The following is a 14,638-nucleotide window of genomic DNA, read 5'->3' as shown; positions in this document are numbered from 1 at the left end:
CCAGTTTTGAGCAAAGTATTGGTAAGTGTTATATAGAATATTTTATTCATATCCTTTTCTAACTGACAAAGTACACTGACCTCATAAAATTTACAAGAAAATCTAATTATTTATGTTTTGATATGTTTCCCGGCTGTCAGATCTAACACATGTGTACAAATTTTCTCATTTTGATGAGACTATATATAAACTTATGGACTATTTAAATAAATGCATTAAATTTTATTGCTGAAATATTTGTCTGATTTGGGTCATGACACCGTAAACATGGTAAAGACAGTACTGGTGAAAGGTCGAGAATTGGTTCTTTGTAGAATGTGATTATCGATCAAACTTACCTACATGTACATACCTGTATTACGTCATGTAATAGAAGTGAACATCCCAAAATAGAATACACAGCTTTGAAAATGGTCAGTCTACCAATCAATGTCAATATCTTATATTTGATTATTTTTTAACCTATATAATTACCACAAAATAGTGTAAAACTGGGTCGAGAGATGGTACATGGAGGCTAGGCATTACTTGCCAAATATTCTCAGCTGTGTACATATACATGTAATTATTCTTTGTATCTTATTATATGATTTTTAGAAAACCCAGAGGATTACTTTTATGCAAAAATGATTATATATCGCTTTATACCTTTTCACAATAGTGGAATGAAATACATAAAAATAACAGTTTAAGTTTACATTAATTTCTAAGAGATGGTACGATGTAAACTTTGTTTCATAAACAACAATGACCTTATTCTATGCACATCATATCTGTCAAATATTTTTTAAAAAAATAGTATGTCTTTCTTGATATTACTTTTGTATTATTATCATTATCTTAACTTATTGATCTGAACTTAAAAGACATTATGTACTATTCACAGAAAAAAAAGCGAAAAAAAAAAAGTCACATATCTACCCATCAGTAAGCTTTCAAATACACGCCAAATCGCACGAAATGACTTCTTAATTTAAAAATTTTCTGGGGGAGGCCCCCATGTGCATGCTCTATCTTGGTTTTGTCATCTTCCAAAACAAAAACACAAATCGTGAAACCCCCGTGGCGTTAGACGATCCTATCATTACTGTAAATTACAGCAACTGTTTAAATCTATACTAGATTCTAATTAGATATCTAAATCAAATGATTTTCCTTATTTCTACGACCTCATAATAAACTATTGTTGATGTTTAATAAAAACATTTTCTACTCGCCTTCTGTCATTTATTGAAATCCTCCTGCCTTTGCCAATGCAATAAAAATATCTTCAGCCAACGCAAGCATTGACTGTGACGTCACTTTTAAAACACGTGAATTACATCATATATTTTCTCTCGGTTGGTTAGTTAGGGTTAGGGTTAGGGTTTAGATATTCCGATAATCACTGGAGTTAGGGTTAGGGTTTAGATAGTCCGATAATCTGTTTTCGGAATTTATGTGTTTATGAAATAAAAAAGTTTGTCAACTACTGTAGATTCTACTGGCAGGGGAGAAAAGTATGATACAATGACACTACAGTAAAGTAAAAAATGAAAGCCCCGAAAGCATTGATGGACAGTGCCTATTTAGTGATATTTCAGGGTCAGGGTTAGGGTTAACTAAGATTTTCCTATGATAAGGCGCAACATTATGCTGTTAACCAATCAAAACGATCAAAGCGCACGGCATTTATTTATTACTTTGGCGGTACATAAATTTATCATAAATGCTAATCGTTTCCAGTGAGAATAGCGAAGACTTGTTATTTCTAACAATATCCAACATATAATATTTATTATTAATCAAACCTCAATTTATCTAAAACTGATATAGTTACTACTACCCCCGCCTAGCTTCTGGGAAACAGATCCACGAGGAAAAAATAGCAATATCAACATCATAATAAACTAATTATATTTATCCTTTTGTTTAGTTTCAGTCATACTTTGGTCTTTTCTTCGACATTCTTTTGTAATACATGTTATAATTGTTTTGTTTGTAAAAGTAGTTAATTTTATCTAATACTTAATTTTCAAGGGAAGGTCTCTATTGTTTTCACAAGACTGAAATAAGCAAAATTTGCCTTTTCATCCATAACTCCGAGACAAATGGCGCAATATGGCTGGTTTAAAAGGAAATGAGATCCTATATAAGTTTAATCAAAATTGACTTAGAGTTATGACCCCAAAATTATAGTCTCCACTGTGTTGACAAGGATAAAATCAGCATTTTTTTTTTTGCAAATTCAGGGGCTGTAATTCCAAGTCAAATCAAATGGTGCAATACCACACTGGTTATTCGGGTACCTACTCGTGTGAGCGATACCGCCCTCGTGTGATTAATGTACATGTTGGTGAACAGGAAATTCACACCTATAACATGTAATTATTCCGTATTTTACTGAAGATTTGAAAAGTTTTAGTATTAAATGTGTAAGATCATACCTTAACTATATCCATGTCAAATATCTATCTCATATGCTCTGAATAACTGTGAAAAAAAAATACGTTTTTTGTCGCGGAAATGAAGTTATTTTAAGGCGATGGTATATATTTTCACGATTAATGGTATTATTTCGGATTATATTAGGAATTTTTTGTTAGGAAAATGAAAAGCAGTCATTCTGTGTATTAGCCATTGCTTTCATTTCACAAAAACTTGAAGCACAGTAAAATTAAATCGATGTTTTCGAAGACAGTGTCTAGAAAATAAGATACCTCTGACGATGTACCATGGTACCATCCTCGTTGTTTCTGTCAATCCAGCGGATACCGTCCTCGTTATTGAAATGAACATTACATTGACGCAGACCCCTTTTCTAAATTTAGCGATAATATGCAATGACCAGCTAGGATAAGATAAAACTTTGGTCTTTCATACCCTCCAGATACTGGAAGCAGCCTATCTGAAGAAAAACTTCTCTCATAATTTCTTCAAGTTCGCTTTCAAGATCCATCTACATAGACACATTCTTAGGTGTATTTTCAATTGAATATTGCGACCGTGCGTTTTGTCTTGTTATTTAAGTTGTTATGGGGTACACAAAAACTAAATTAAATTTGTTCAGTAATGATATGATTTTTGTCAAATATTGTATTGCGATCGACCCACGTTTAACTTCGTTTTGGGGAATAAAGCCAGTTATTCGGTCGAAAATGTGCTTCATTTGAGTAGTCGAAATAAGTCAGTAGTAAACAGATCCTTGTTTCATCACTTTTTTGTGCGAAAATTCGTGTAGAACAAGTGCATTAATCACATCTTTTTATTGCTGGAATACATAATGCATGAAATGAGATGAGATATGTTTATATACTTTACATACAAGTTTTGCAGATCGAAACCGAAAGTAGGTTTATTGTGCGGACAGGAGCATATACGCGCAATTTTAGGATAACAGACCACAACTGACCAGCATTTTACTAGGAACTATTCAGCTCCCTCTTTATTTTTATCGTTACTTTAACTTATGATAGAACTTTCATGAAAAATAGGTGTTGGAAGAAGTGATGTTCTATTAAGGTAGGTAAAGAGGGCATGAAGTTTAGTAGGTTTGCAGGTTTGTCGAGCAATTCAAGCCCCGAGCAATTTGCTTATCATCCAGCTGTTGAAAGCAGAGCTAAAATGGTGGGAAATGAAAAGAAAAAAGAAAGCGGCGAGAAATGCTTATTACAGCTCGTCTGATACTTAAACTTTTAACAAAATAAAATCTTACCTGTCTTATAGTCTGTTGCTAATTCTGTATTGCAAATGGTGATTAAGAATCTAAAGGCAGTAAGTTAAAGTATAAAAAACCAATCTGCTCTTATATTGTGCCATTGTAGGTTACAAGAAAGCGTTTGATTCTGTCGATCGTATGTGTTTATAGAAAGATTTACAACAGCATAGCATTGGTGGGAAAGTCTTTAAGGCTGTATATTATGCAATATATGATAAAGCCAAATCTTGTGTAAAGAGTAGCCAAAGTCTATCAAATTTCTTTATTAACTCAACTGGTGTACGACAAGGTGAAAATTTATCACCGATATTATTTTCTGTTTTCTAGAATGATTTAGTCTCATATTTGTCTAATTATTGTTCAGGACTAGTGGAAATATCAAACAATGTATAGGACCTGCTAAGTGATGATATTTCAGAAATGTTCTTCAAGCTATTTTTGTTACTTTAAGCAGATGATACAGTGTTATTTACAGAAACTTAAAATGATTTACAATCTGCATTAACTTTGGAAACTTACAGTTATTTCAAATAAAACTAAGGTTGTTCTTTTTTAACGTGGAAAAGTACATTTTAATAAGTCTACCTTTTATTATAATAATGCGGCACTTGAAGTAGTAGATGACTTCATTTATCTAGGAATTAAATTTAACTACAATTATGGTAACTTCAATAAAACTAAAATATATTTGGTCGACCAAGCTAGAAAGGCTATGTATGCTCTGTTGAAAAATAATGTAGGAAGTTGCAGCTTAGTATTGATTCACAGTTACATTTATTTGAGTCTGTTGTTCAACCAATATTATTGTATGGATCAGAGGTATGGGGATGTGGTGATGTTAGCATTGTTAAAAGTTTTCAGCTTAAATTTTTAAAAACATTACTGAAGGTTAAAAAGACAACACCTTATGTCATGGTTTTTGGTGAGCTTGGGGTATTACCAATAGATATTATAATTAGAAATAGAATATTGAACTACTGGTGTACATTTTATTAAATGGTAAACAAGAAAAGATAAACTGTATACTTTACAGGTTCATGTATAGACTCCATCAGCAAAATGTAAATTATTGTTCTTGGGTTTCATATGTAAAAGAATCTTTAGAACAACTTGGATCTGCTACATTCTGGTTGAATCAGTAGTACTTTCACCAGTGTATTTCCGCAATATTCTTATTTTAGAATGTCCCTACATTGATTTGGACAGAGTAAAATATATACCAAATGGCTTTCAACTGTTAAATGTAATGTCATTTCAAGGTTTATTTCAAAGTAATGATAGTACTCTTTTTAAGTTAGCATTTTTTTTGTACAGAAAATACTTCAATTTTTTAGGTAGGGATAGGTTTTTGCCACTGGCAGTTATTTTCTGGCCAGTTAAAACAATGTTTTCAACCTGGTTAATTCTAAATGTACACCATCTTCTATTTTTTAGCTTACAAAATATTTGTATTAGATCTATTATGACCGTAAAACTACTGTTTTATTTTATGTATTAGTGTTTGTTTTGTTAAATTTGTTGTTATTATAATGCTGATGCCGTATGGGCCTAGTTATAAATAAAATCTTGAAATCTTGAATCTCACAGATTTCCTCCCTAGACGTACATTTAACGTTTACAACCGCTGTGAAGAGTGTGTGAACAAACAATAAATAGAGATAGAATCTGATACCCAGACTTCCATATCTGCTTCTGTTTCTTCAGTTAGTCACCTGTAAGACACTTATACAATATACAGTAGTGTATATTGTATGTACTTGTAAACAAGTCACCTAATTAGCACTACCTTAATGGAGAGTGCGCCTATGAACAGAGGCGAATATTACAAGATATGATAAAAGGCAGATTTATGAGCATTTTCCTAAACGAATACATGCCCAGAGAGAGGGTCCACTTTCCCTTTTAGGAAGAAAAAAATGGTCTTTACATAAGCACTTTTGCTTGGTGTGCGACAAATTTGGTCGTTTTCATTATGAGATTGAAGGAGAAAAACAAGAACTTCAGGAAGGCAAGAAGATAGAATGTGTAGAATAGAGGGTGGGTGTGAGGGAAGATTTAATCTTGGTGAAATACTGCTAACACGGTCCACTCCCATTCTTTACATCTTTAAATTTAAAATTCTAATCATATAGATCGACTAAAGGTCGGGTTTCACATTTCCAGTTCTTATTTCCAGATCCTCAAAGCAATTACCTTCAATTGCGTTTATTTAGTGTACCGTATGCGGAAGCAATCGCTGCGGGGAGTTTCATAAATGTTCATTGACATAACGAGGACGGTACCCATGTCCAAACGGGTAGGTATCTTCATTTATTTTCATCCATCGTCAGAGGTACCATCAAAAACAGCAACAGGATGCATATAATTGAAATTTTATCAACAAAAAGAACTTGCAGGTACATGATCCAAACGTTTTTTAGTTGAGTATGTATTGTTCTACCAAGGTGAGTGGCAAATTCAGTTATCTCAACTTTGAACAAAGAAAAACACGTCTCAAAACGTCAAAATACGTAATTTTTGCTACATTTCTTCAAATTTTATAGTCATATCAATATTATTGAGAACTGATATTTTCACCAGTGCGAATTAATGCATTGCCTCGGACGAATCTGTCTTTAAAATGTTCAACATTCTTAAATATGTGTCATACGTTGGCATTGTTTTTATATACCCTAAACAACCTACATGTACATTAATCACACGAGGGCGGTATCGCTCACACGAGTAGGTACCCGAATAACCAGTGTGAATACGGTTGTTTTTGAAAGGAATCGAGATCTTACTAGATTTATAAGTTGTGTGCAAGTTTAATCAAAATTAACAAAAAATGTGGTCTCTATCGCGTTCACACACCTGTAACAAATGCGATCTGTTACGAATGTGGTCCTACACGCTCTTTACAGAATTGTCCGATACACATGTGTAGATGAAAGGAATTGAACAAGACTTAGTGCTATAATATAACAGTGTCCTGAAAGCATGTTCAATAGAGTGACATCGGTCATAATTGGCGCGCTAAAATAGCAATCAACATGACATCTAAACTGGACAATAAAGCTTTTTATTACAAAATCTAGTGCATGATATTAGGTTTCTATTCTCTGTGTAACAAGAACGAAATGCATCAAGCTGCGCTCTTAACCCTTACCCTGCTAAATTTCTATAATGAACTTGTCCGTCTTTCAACTTGGACAGTACCATTAACTGTTAAAAGGGGCGCTTACAAAAAGATACAGACTGAATGGCGAACAGTGTAGACCATGATCTGGTATGCACTAGTCGCAAAAGCAGAAGCCCTTGTCACAATCAGGGTAAAGGTTGAAATAGAAGAAAGGCATTATACATACATGTACTAGGTATTACCAGACGTTAACGATTCTAGGGACAAAACTTTCAGTTGTATTTTGACAAGATACTGCATGTAGTTTTGAATAAATATTGCCGAGTCAGTGATTTTTTTGGGGGCATTTTAGTGCCGAATATGGGCTGTTTCCCCTTGCAAAAAACCTTCCATTTTCCCCCAAAAAATTATCATTATTTCCCAAATATATTTCACATTTCCCCTTCTGATGGACATTGTTTTCAATTAAAATTCAAAAAGTCTGTATCACAAAGTGAAAACGGAGTCAGTCAAGAACTAGTCCTTTCGTCTTACAGATATTTCAGTAGAAAAGGCAAAAAAGAAAATCAACAACCTAAGAAAAAAAAAAAACAAGCTTGCCATTATTTTCCCAATTTCTGGATTTGTCGCGCTTATTTTCCCATATCCATGGGCACAGGCAGTTTAATTATTTCCAAAAAAAAAAAAAAAAAAAAAATCACTACGAGTTTTCATGTGGAACTATTCTCCTCTTAGGCGATCTTATCAGTACATCTACGGCACATATTCTGATAAGCCATCAGACAGCGCAACTGATAAATCCTATTCCTATACTTACATTGATTTATATAGGAAAATGATACAGTTACCATAGAAAATGTCATAAATTACACATTTCTATTTATTCTATTATACCATCCCGGATATTTCCTTAAAAAACAATTCAAGACCTTTACGATGGTATATTTTCCTTCAAAATAAGTCAATATTTGGTTGCTTCAAAATTCGTTTGAAAAACGTCTCTCAAATTCAATATACTCTCTATACATATTTGGCAGAATTACACGATAACCCTGTTTTACTAAGTATTTTTGAAGGAAAAGTTAAAGTTAAAATACCATCCCGGATATATTTGGAAAGTCCTCGTCGTGCACATTCTAGATATATATTTTATTATAAAATAAGTTATTTCTTTCTTGCTTCAAAATTCCTTTAAAAACAGAGTTTCAACGCTTTCTGTATATTGACAAAAAAACGTGCCAAGTTTTACGATAAGATAGAGCCGTATCGGAATAGGAATACATGTATAATTATAACAGAGTTTAGCTTGATTTTTGGGTGCGTTCCGTCTGACAAATGTTCTTTTAAAAGTTTTTAAAGTTTTTCATTACATACTGAGATATGTTTTAAAAAATTCGAAAATAAAAGTGAAGGCAGTTCTTTGTTGCATTATAGTAATAACCAAAATAATAATACAAAATATTTATTATGACTTATTTTGACATAATGATTGGGTGTTTCAGTAAATTAGTTGAATTTGAATTTAAGATTTTTATAAGTGTCATTTTGGTCAAGTAGCATCCTGTTTCTTGTATACATGTATACATGTATATCTTCGCGGCACGGGACTACGTATTGTATTGACATGATATTAGCATTATAAATTTTAATGGTCATGTGCCTTAAATCAGTGTACGCAGAATTTAAATTGTGTTAATTAAATTTTAAAGTGACACGTATGTTGCCATCCTCATCACGGCATGTGTGAATGAAAGGTATAACATCGTAACACGTGCCGATATTTTAATGTAAGCTTTTGAATTTAAACGCGTGATTTACGTCAAAGTAGCGGATTGTATCAGTGAATTAGAATTAAAATGACATTAAGAAAATTTACAAGATATTGGCTATGATTTTGATGCTCTGTGAAATCAGCAGCAAAATCATTATTTCGAAATTGCCTTAAATGTTCTTACATTTTCTGAATTCTAAATGGCTTTAATTATATTATTATGTAGTACTAAACTTAAATGCCGTTTAAAGAATTAATTTGATAACAGTTTTCTAGTGCGTGCCGTTTTACACCAAAAAGATGTTTATCTCTTAATTAGATTATTGATTAACAGTGAACAGATGCACATGTGTTTTCATAATGAAGGAGGAATCGACACCAAATTTTTACCACCTGTGTTCATTTGGGCCAACTTTTTAGGTTTTATTATTATTTTTTTTTTTCATGTTTTACCCTTTTATTAAGGAAAGAAAATAATTCTCAATTATGTTAAACTGCAAATATTATGTTAAACTGCAAATATAAGGTTTTATTGTTTATTAAAATCTCCTCAAAGTACACAAATCAATATTAAAGACAATATAAAATGCTATATATGCAGCGAAGTAGATCATCAAGCAAAAAACGAAGAATTGAGTTTGAAATTCAGATTGCACATAACAAATTTGAAAAAGAAAATGAAAAACCCGCCAGTGAAATGACCATGGAAGAACTAAAAACAAAACTGAAATCGCTAGGAATCGTCACAAAAATTAGAAAACACAATATAAGCTGATGGAGTTATTACGCAAAGCTACACTGATGCGTATTGATAAGGATGTGTTAAGATGAAGCAGAGATAAGGACTCTGAAAATAAGGGGAATTGTGTTGGAGATGATATATTATAAACAGATGTGTAGATATTGTATATAATGTACCTTATTCAATATTATCAAGTTTCATAAGAACTCTATGTTTTATCATAGCTGCATACATTTACAACAGAGCATGGCCATTCATCCATACATCATATACATGTATGCTTTGATTTGTTTAAATAACAATACTTGATATTAATAAAAGATGTGCAATGAAATTATTGAATACATTTGGTTAACAGATTAATTTCTGATCTGATAATAAATACTATCATAAAACATAAAGTATAACACTATATCGTTTATAAATGTTTTCCTCTGGTACAGTTTAGATACTTTCGTTGGATTAAAATTTCAGATCAGAAATCAATACAATGTATAATGAATAAATTTCTAATGAAACACGTGTGTATTAGATGCGAAAAAGTATCCATTGTCCCGTGCAAAGAACAGAAAATTACTAAACTTTTTTGTTTAAAAAAACGTCAGTCACAACATTCACATTCTGAATAAAAAATGCTATTTATTTATATTCATTGATTGTATAGACAATCAAGCCTGTAAGAGATGATGTCTGGTTACTTGGTCACTGTTTGAGATATGAGATATTGGTCCGAGAGCTCACGGACTTTTATTGCAACAATTGAGGCCAAAAGAAGTTTATACATTTTTGGAAACAATATTTCATATCCTCCATGAAAACCCATTTCTTAAGTGTCAAAGCCGTGCCTATCTATTATTTTGTTCACTTATGTTTGTGATAGGGGAGGTAAAACTCACTTGTAAAAATTTAGTGGGTAGGGTAAAGTTTACGTCTACCAGTTTTTTCACTGTTTAATTACAGTAGCTATATGATTGTCAGTAAATGTATATATGTCAACCAATGTCAGCAAAAAGAAATTCATCAAAAAGGAATGAAGGGCAAACTTGATATTTAAGGTCAAAGGTCAAATTTATGTACAAATCACAAAAATTGGCATATTTGAAAATTATTTTTATTCTTAAAAATTAGTTTGTTTTCAAAAGTCACTCAGCTTTATATATGTAATGTGTATATATCAGTCAAAGTCAGAAATGCAAATCTTATTACAAAACGTCAAGGTCAACCCTGATAATTGAAGGTCAAAGTTCATTTTCATGCAAAAATATGAAAAATGTTACATTTACTTTTTCTAACGTTTTTAATATGTATTCACATTGTTAGTCACTGAAGTTAATTCGTTTTAATGTCTGTATGTCAGGCAAAGTCAGCAGTACAAAGGTAACCCTAAAACTGCCAAGGGTAAAGCTTTTATCAAAGGTCAAAGGTCAAATTTTTGTGAAAAATTGCATGATTAATTTCCTGTTTGAAATATAACAGCTATTTCTGATCATTATTTGTAATTGCTCGTAATTTATTTTAATGTATATTTGTCCGACAATGTCAGTAATAAAGATATCGTCCAAAATCAGACAAGTTCAAATGTGATATTAAGGGTCAAAGGTCATTTTCAAATAAAAGAATGAAAAAATAGCTCTAACTTTTCTTCTTGTTAATGATATTTTGTCGATATTAATCAACAATATCAGTTCATTTTAATGTATAAAATGTAGGCGATGTCTGGTATGCACATATTATTTCAAAACATTCACGGTCAACCATAATTTCAAAGGTCAAAGGTCAAAAAATTGAGTAAAATGTTGCAAAAATATCACCAACTTGTAATAATTTTTATTGTTTAAAAGTATTTGTTTTGTCATTTTAGTAACTGATCGTTGTTCATTTTACTGTATATATGTCAGACAATGTCATGGAAGAGAAAATAAGTCAAGGTCAAACCTGGTATTGGAGGTTAGAGGTCACTTTTGTATAAAAAAACACAACCTTTACCATACTTACTCATTACTTTGATCAAAAATAGCTTGTTGTTATAATTCACTGTTAGCAATTTACTTTAAGATATACATGTCAAGCAAGGTCAGCAATGTAGGTCTTATCATTATAAGTCAAAGGCAAACCTATTATCAAAGGTCAAAGGTCAAATTTGTGTAACAATTCGCAAAATAACAAGAATTTTGCAATGATTTTTGGTTGCGGGTTTATCCCGCTACCGAAGTTAAAATGTATTTCTGACAATCAAAGCATCTTTATCTTATTCCGAATCACATCCAAAAGATGTTCATGTGCTGCACAAAATAGTCCCATTCATGAACAGTGCGGATGAATTATCAATGAACAAGCAGTTCTTATTCAACCTGTATACTGTGAATTACTCACACTAACCATTTAGATAATATAAGATCTATCAATGGTAAGGTATTCCAGCCCATGGTTACATCACAAGCTGAGTCAGGCAGAGTTCATCTTAGGTATGATGCACATTAAATTTGTATTTGTTTCTCATTCAGTTATATTCATTGACGGGCATTTAAACAGAAACTAAATCTACCAAAAACCCGCAACCATCAGACATTTCAAGGCTTTGATTCTTTATTGCGTAGGTTATTTCTGTCACTACTAGTAAAACTGATTAGTATTCATTTTAAAGTATATACCACTGACAATATCACTGTTGAAATAATAATGAAATATAAGTCAAGGTCAAACCTGACATTAACTATTAGTTAATAGTTTTTAAATACCCTCAAAAAATAATGAAAAATCATTGCAAAAATACTAGTTTTTTGGCTAATTTTCACGCAGATTTGACCTTTGACCTTTGATAATAGGTTTGGCTCGCCTTATTTGGATAAGACCTACATTCCTGACCTGCTATATGTATATCATTAAAATAAATTGCTAACAGAAAATTCTAACAAGACTATTACTTTGAACAAAGTAGATTGAGTAAGTAGCTACATTTTGATGGTTTACCAAACATGACCCCTGACCTTAATACCAGGTTCGACCTTGACTTATTTCTCTTCCATGACATCGTCTGACATATATACAGTAAAATGAACAACGATCAGTTTACTAACATGACAAAACAATACTTTTAAACAATAAAATATTACAAACAGTGATATATGCACATTTTATCACTTTTTGACCTTTGACCTTGAAATTTATGGTTGTCCTTGAATGTTTTGAAATAATATACAGATATAACTACTTTGATACTAAAATGAACTGATATTGTTGATTAATATCGACAAAATATCATAAACAAGAAGAAAAGTTAAAGAGCTATTTTTTCATTCTTTTACTTGAAAATGACATTTGACCCTTAATATCACATTTGAACTTGTCTGATTTTAGACGATATCTTATTACTGACATTGTCGGACAAATATACATTAAAATAAATTACGAGCAATTACAAATAAGATCAAAATACTGTTAATTTCAAACAGGAAACTATTCATGCAATTTTTCAGAAAAAAATTGACCTTTGACCTTTGATAAAAGCTTAACCCTTGCAGTTTTAGGTTACCTTTGTACTGCTGACTTTGCCTGACATACAGACATTAAACGAATTAACTTCAGTGACTAACAATGTGAATACATATTAAAAACGTAGAAAAAGTAAATGTACATTTTATATTTTTGCATGAAAATGAACTTTGACCTTCAATTATCAGGGTTGACCTTGACGTTTTGCAATAAGATTTGCATTTCTGACTTTGACTGATATATACACATTACATATATAAAGCTAAGTGACTTATAATAACAAACTAATTTTTAAGAATAAAAATAAATTTCAAATATGCCAATTTTTGTGATTTGTACATAAGTTTGACCTTTGACCTTAAATATCAAGTTTGCCCTTCATTCGTTTTTGATGAATTTCTTTTTGCTGACATTGGTTGACATATATACATTTACTGACAATCATATAGCTACTGTAATTAAACAGTGAAAAAGCTGGTAGACGTAAACTTTACCCTACCCCCTAAATTTTTACGAGTGAGTTTTACCTCCCCTATCACAAACATAAGTGAACAAAATATAGATAGGCACGGCTTTGACACTTAAGAAATGGGTTTTCATGGAGGATATGAAATATTGTTTCCAAAAATGTATAAACTTCTTTTGGCCTCAGTTGTTGCAATAAAAACCCGTGAGCTCTCGGACCATATCAATGCGCTATCGCTTTTGCTCACAAGGGGAGAAAACGCTAATAGCGAAATTGACTTAATCGTAGTATCTGCACACTTCATTCCCCTGATAAGTGAGGAAAATTTCTCAGTATGTTTCTAACAATTGAAAGCAAAATTGGTAAACGAACCTTATAGTTCAATGTGGAAGACAACATCGATAATAAGTGGTATTTTCCGCGTTTGAAAAAAAAAAAAAACAATTCAAAATAAATACATGAATCCAGGTGTGTTGTATTTCGTCGAGAGTTGCTATAATATATAAATATTGCATTTCTCAGGAATGTAATATTTATTTTATTATACCGAAAGATTATAAGGGTCAAAACATTTACTGGAAAATTAACATAATAATCTATTTAACATTACATGTAATTACTAACCAAATAATGAAGACAGATTTAAAGAGTCTTTACTTGTTAGCACTCATAGATTGTGCCGACTTTGTTGTGTAATAAGACCTTTTTGATAGATTAAGTCGAGACGTTCACACACCGCCGACCGCTACTGGTCAGGGGCCACCAACCGGACGCTTTTAGAGGTTTTTCACCATTTTCTCTTTCATTTCCTTCATTACAACTGTGAAATTTCACATGAACATAGTTAGGTGCACCCTCAAGAAGAAGACTTAATTTGTTTACCCCTAACGAATGATTAATGCCCTTTCCAGGGCCGAATGTAGGGTCAACTAAACTACTTACTTTCACTGCTTGGCAGTACCATATATCTGGACAGTTTTTACAACTGTTATAGGAACCTCTGTACTGATGACATTTTGATATGTAATGTGAAAATGAGTCAAAGTATTCATTATTGGCCTGAAAGATATAAATTTTATTCAGATTTTTGTGTGTGGAAAACTGCTATATGATAGTAAGAAATGCAGTGCGGATTTAGGCTCTTGTGATCTAAAATTTAGATTCTATTTTTTTCATGAAAATCACGAAAATATTTGTGGAGGACATTTAGATCTATTAAATCTACTATTGTTACGAGTGTATATAATATTAACAAATTTAATAATAATAATCAGTTAGAAACCAGGCGCGTAACTAGGCATACGCAAATACACACGTGGGTCATTTTCAAATCGCATTTTCAAAAAATA

The sequence above is a fragment of the Mercenaria mercenaria genome, unplaced genomic scaffold (genome assembly GCF_021730395.1).
Source record: "Mercenaria mercenaria strain notata unplaced genomic scaffold, MADL_Memer_1 contig_1033, whole genome shotgun sequence".
Taxonomy (NCBI): Eukaryota; Metazoa; Mollusca; class Bivalvia; order Venerida; family Veneridae; genus Mercenaria; species Mercenaria mercenaria.
This window is presented reverse-complemented; position numbering follows the sequence as displayed.